A 6,022-nucleotide genomic window follows, 5' to 3' on the forward strand; every position below is an offset into this window, starting at 1 on the left:
AGGTCTTTTCTTGGGCAGGCCATTGGGAATGTATGGTGGACGATGGCTCCCTTCAAATTCTGTAAGGATACACTTGGCTCCTTGCATACTCGTGGGAGGGCAGCCATGTAGTTCCCTGAGTTTATAATACTTCTGTTTGGTGCCTCCTCAATGGGGAGTGACACACTGATAGTCACCTGCTCACTTGTCACTGCCCCAGGGCAGGTGTGGGAATAGGTCAGTCAACCTCAGACTAGTTTCACCTGTGACCTCTTGGCATCGTAGTTCCTTCTGGAGAGGGAAAGGAGGGGGGAGCAACTGACTCAAGCCCCACACTTGGGACTTTTAAACAGGTGTCTATTGGTAAAAGCCAATCTGTTAAATTTGTCTCTCACTTTCTTTTTTTTAATCCTCCAGAGAGGATTTTATGAACCCACAGGGCCATATCTCAATAAAAATCGTCACTGAAGCAATGTTTGATGGAGAATTCTGAACTTTGTTTTGAAGAATTGGGGCTTTGTGCAAATGCGTGGTGCTTTGCTCCATGTCGGGTTTCATTTCACTTTTAGTTTGTCTACTTTCTAAATTGCTCTACGCAAGGCAGTTTACAAGCTGAAGAAACAGCAAAATAAGACAGCAAAGATCACACGCAAGGGGACGCATACCCCTAAACATTTTGTGAATCCAATGGGAGAAGAAACTATTTTTTTAAAAAAAAAATTAACATGTGAATCGTCAGTTCCGTTGCTACCCCCAATAGCAACCTCATTTCCTGTCACAGTGTTTCCTGAGTCTCAGACAAAAGCGAGCATTTAATGTGTGAAGCAGGAGTTGGAATCTAGCACAGTGATTGGTCAATTTTGTTGTTACCACCTCTGATGGCGGCTTCATTTCCTTTCCTGGTGATTTTCTTGAGTCAAAATGAATACAGTGGTACCTCAGGTTGCATATGCTTCAGGTTACATACGCTTCAGGTTACAGACTCTGCTAACCCAGAAATATTACCTCAGGTTAAGAACTTTGCTTCAGGATGAGAACAGAAATCGTGCTCCGGTGGCGCAGCAGCAGCAGGAGGCCCCGTTAGCTAAAGTGGTGCTTCAGGTTAAGAACAGTTACAGGTTAAGAACGGACCTCCGGAACGAATTAAGTACTTAACCTGAGGTACCACTGTACCCCTAAACATTTTTTTAGAAAAAAAGCACTGGTTCTGACATGTCGTCCCTTTCTGAATATTTGGGCAGATGAGAAGATGAAGATGAAGATGAAGATGAAGAAGAAGAAGAAGAAGAAGAAGAAGAAGAAGAAGAAGAACAACAACAACAACAACAACAACAACAACAACAACAACAACAACAACATGACTACCCCCAAGGGTCAGGGACCTATGGTCCCCTAGATCAGGCATAGGCAAACTCGGCCCTCCAGCTGTTTTGGGACTACAATTCCCACCATCCCTGACCACTGGTCCTGTTGGCTAGGGATGATGGGAGTTGTAGTCCCAAAACAGCTGGAGGGCCGCGTTTATCTATGCCTGCTCTAGATGTTGTGGGTGTGGCCCCTACATAGTGAGGAAAAGTGACTTACAGTAGTCACTGACATGGTGATGTCCAATCCTGGCATCCAATGAAACATGGGAGTGTTCAGTGTAGAAGAGGCTGAGACAACAGGATCGGGAACTGAGCAGAAAGATCAGTCTCTCAAGCATCTCATATTTTTGAGGGAATATTTGCTGAGAGCTTGTCATAGGTGCCACAAGAGGCAATGATAGGCACACCGGTGCCCCTTGGGCACAGGGTTGACAACCCTGATAATAAAATACAAATAATGAGCCACAATGATGGCTGTGCTTTGCCTGAAATAATAGCCTCAACCTTTTTTAAAAAAGCTGAACAAACATCTGACATAGCAGCGTGTTTTCAGAACTTCTCAAATTATACACCCCCCCCCCCAATTCTAATGTTCGTTCCTTTTGGGTCTTGCTTTAATAAAGAGCTTAAGCATTGAAAATTGCACGTTGCTGTTAGCTGTAGGGAAGGTATTAGGACGTATTTTAACAGATTAAGGAGTGCAAGTGGAACCCGGCGAAGGCATCACTCAGCCCGATTAGGGAGAGGCTCTGCCATCCAGGACAGGAAAGTCATGCTCCGCTAGCCTTTTGGAACTCTTTGAGGAGAGCGTTTTGAGGAGAGTCAGACGGGTTCAGCAAGCTCTTGACAATGCTTTGCTCGGGAATTAAGTGTGTAAGGTGAAGGGGTGGCGGAGCCAGGGAGAATTTGGCTCATTAAGCCGAAAGGTGGCTATCAGGCCAGGACACTTAATAACCATAAAGTTTTTACAGGCCATCTTTAGGTGGTGGGAAGTAACATGCATGTACGGTCAAACCTCGGTTGTCAGACGTAATCCATTCCAGAAGCCTGTTTGGCTTCTGAAACATTTTACAACCAAGCCGTGGTTGCAGGAGCTTCCTGCACTCAAGCGGAAGCCGTGTCGGATGTTCAGCTTCCAAAAAAATGTTCAAAAACCGGAGCATTTACTTCTGGGTTTTTGGTGTCCGGGAGCCGAAACTTTCCAAAAAGGAGCTGTTTGGGAACCAAGGTTTGACTGTATTGTTGTTGTTGTTGTTTAGTCGTTTAGTCGTGTCCGACTCTTTGTGACGCCATGGACCAGAGCACGCCAGGCACTCCTGTCTTCCACTGCCTCCCGCAGTTTAGTCAAACTCATGTTTGTAGCTTCGAGAACACTGTCCAACCATCTCGTCCTCTGTCGCCCCCTTCTCCTTGTGCCCTCCATCTTTCCCAACATCAGGGTCTTTTCCAGGGAGTCTTCTCTTCTCATGAGGTGGCCAAAGTATTGGAGCCTCAGCTTCAGGATTTGTCCTTCCAGTGAGCACTCAGGGCTGATTTCCTTCAGAATGGATAGGTTTGGTCTTCTTGCAGTCCATGGGACTCTCAAGAGTCTCCTCCAGCACCAGAATTCAAAAGCATCAATTCTTCGGCGATCAGCCTTCTTTATGGTCCTTCTTTATGACTGTATTATATCCTACTAAACCTCATCTGAATGAATGACTTACAACCTTATTCCATGTTTACTCAGAAGTAAGCCCAATTGATTTCAATGGGCTTTACTCCCAAGTAAACAGAGTTGGGATTGCAGCCTTACACCCCGGCATTAATTTGTGCCATTTTATGCCACGCTTTCACCAGCAAATCAGGATGAATGCACAACAAAACAAGGTCATATGGAAGCTCCCAAATTACTAACCACAGCCCGGGTTGCCATATGCCCTCTTTTTCCAGGACACGTCCTCTTTTTCATGGAGAGCATTGTCATAGCGACCTATAGTTTAACATAGAAGTTGGCAAATGTGTCCTGTTTTTTGCTCTTCAAAATATGGCAACCCCACATCCTGAAATGCAAAAGCATAGGGTGTTCTGAAAGGTTGCAAGATTGCAGATTTTGGCTGAGTGATATGAGAAACATTTTGATGGTAAGAGCAATTCGACTATGGAGGCTGGAGAACTGTCTGTTGCGAGCTATTCTGTCTCTGCACCAATGAAAGGTTTGACTAAGATGACCCTCAAGGGATTCTGGGATGTGTGATTTTTCTTGTGCCCAGTGCTTTTTCTTTGGTAAAAATAATAAAACAATGAGGTTCCAGAACTTGTATCTTGATACAAGTGCTGTGAGTGCCAGCACAAAATGGCTGCCATGGACAAGAAACAAGAGGCGACTGCTTTCTGTACTGGTGAATACTGTCACAAAAAAGCATTGTTCGTGTTATTATGACACAACATCACTCATCTACAAACTAGAATTACACCTGGTCATCTTAAAACAGGGGTCAGCAAACTTTTTCAGCAGGGGGCAGGTTTGTCCACTGTCCCTCAGACCTTGTGGGGGGCCGGACTATATTTTGGAAAAATAAAGAATGAATTCCTATGCCCCGCAAATAACCCAGAGATGCATTTTAAATAAAAGCACACATTCTATTCATGTAAAAACACCAGGCAGGTCCCACAAATAACCCAGAGATGCATTTTAAATAAAAGCACACATTCTATTCATGTAAAAACACTAGGCACGCCCCACAGATAAGCCAGAGATGCATTTTAAATAAAAGGACACATTCTACTCATGTAAAAACACACTGATTCCCGGACAATCCGCGGGCCAGATTTAGAAGGCGATTGGGCCGGATCCGGCCCCCGGGCCTTAGTTTGCCTACCCATGTCTTAGAATAATCGGGGATTGACTTGATAGGAATGTATTTTATAAATTCTCATAATATTACACTCCCCTGAACGGCAAACCCATTTACTGGAAATGAATCACTATCAAATTTTGCCTAAACTAAAATTTCAAGTCTTTTTTTGGGGGGGAAGGGGTGGAAGCAGAAGCAAAAATAACAATTAAGAAATTATTTATTTGCTGTCTGTTTTAACAGTTATTAGTTATGTATAAAATCTTATTTATACTGGGTGATATTAAATAAACAATGGGTCATACGCAGTTTTAGTCATACTCCGAGTAGGTCCATTGAAACCAATGGGCTTCAGTCAATTTCAAGGGCTGCGAGGATGACTCATGTTGCCTATCACCCACTGTTTATTTAATATTGCACTGTTATGTGATGGTAACATTTATATACTGTATGTTGCCTTTCTATGTGTATGAGAGTATGATCTATCTATCTATCTAAAAATAAATAAAATTGGCTGAGGCAAAAAATGGAGTGTCCTGCCGAGGTAAGCTGCCATTGCAATTTTAAAGGAAGCAAGAAGTGTTCCAGATTTTTCCGGAGGGACGGGACATCCTGACCTCCTCCATGTCAAATTGGCAACTTGCCTTAAGCACCGCCCTTTAGATCTCTTTCTGTTTGGAGAAACTGCCACACCTTTGGATGACACAGGACATTCTGTTCAGAAGCCTTTGTGGTGTGCTGTTAATGCTTGCATTATATCCTAGAGGAGCATGAGTCAATCAATAATTAAAGCACAGAGTATTAAGTTGTTGACATGGCAACATGCTCATCACACTGTCTTTCTCTTCTCAGGCTTACCTGCTGCTTCGTCTAAATCAGGGATGGGGAACTTGTGGCCCACCAGATAATGCTGTCCGGACTACATAGCCTATCATCCATGGACATTGGCCATGCATTGGAGATACAGTCCACAGAGTCTGGTAGAGTCTGGAAGTAGCTTCCTCACCTCCTGATTCCCACTGGAAGAATGCCACAAGCTGAAGCAGGATATCAGATGAGCATGACTACTGCGAATAGGCCGAGAAATGGTCATGGAGAACCTCAGCAGTTGAGGGTCATGGTCTACATTACAGATTTAAACTGGTTTAACGGCCATTTATTCTCCCCCGGGGAGCTGTGGAGAGGAGAAAAGGCAGCTTTTAAGTAAGAGCTAAACAAAATAAAGACCTGCCTAAAATTGCCAATCAGGTCTCGGGTGGCAAATTTAACAGAATCATAGAACTGTAGAGTTAGAAGGGACCCCAAGAGGTATCTAGTCCAACCCCCTGCAATGCAGGAATCTCAACTAGATAATACATGACAGATGGCCAGCCAACCGGGTCTTAAAAACACTTTCCTGAATATTGCAAGGCAGTTCTCCGGCCAAATATTGTGTACAAAACGCATATACTGGGGTAAAGTTATTCATAAAATGCATGTATTTGTCAAAATAAGATACAAAAATGCATTACGTTTGGGGAAATTGCTCTGCATATGCATATACAGTGGTACCTTAGGTTACGTACACTTCAGGTTACATAATGGTTATGGGGTTGCTCGTGCGTAAGTTGCCGCCACTCCTGGGTAGGTGGCCTGGTTAAACCTTTCCTGACTGGACAGCCCCTCACTTCGTGGCTGCTCAGTCGCTGGCAGAATCCGACAGTGGGCGTTTCTTCAACCTTTTCCAACATAAAAGTTGTTTGACGCCCAGTCTCCTCCTAGCCTCCCTGCACGGAAGCCTTCTGCGCAGGGTGGGCGTGGGTAGCGGAGGACCTGTGCTCTCTCCGCTGGTGTCCAGTGAAG

At 44.3% G+C, this 6,022-nt stretch overlaps 1 long non-coding RNA gene across 1 annotated transcript; it reads left to right on the forward strand.

Moving 5' to 3' along the window:
* The first annotated feature begins 3,671 nt into the window (after positions 1-3,671).
* Positions 3,672-5,324, forward strand: LOC128401918 (uncharacterized). Its single transcript, XR_008327568.1, has 2 exons — positions 3,672-3,724; positions 5,033-5,324. It is a non-coding gene; the product is annotated as an uncharacterized LOC128401918 (long non-coding RNA).
* Positions 5,325-6,022: the final 698 nt, after the last annotated feature.

The sequence above is a fragment of the Podarcis raffonei genome, chromosome 14, assembly GCF_027172205.1.
Source record: "Podarcis raffonei isolate rPodRaf1 chromosome 14, rPodRaf1.pri, whole genome shotgun sequence".
Classification (NCBI taxonomy): domain Eukaryota; kingdom Metazoa; phylum Chordata; class Lepidosauria; order Squamata; family Lacertidae; genus Podarcis; species Podarcis raffonei.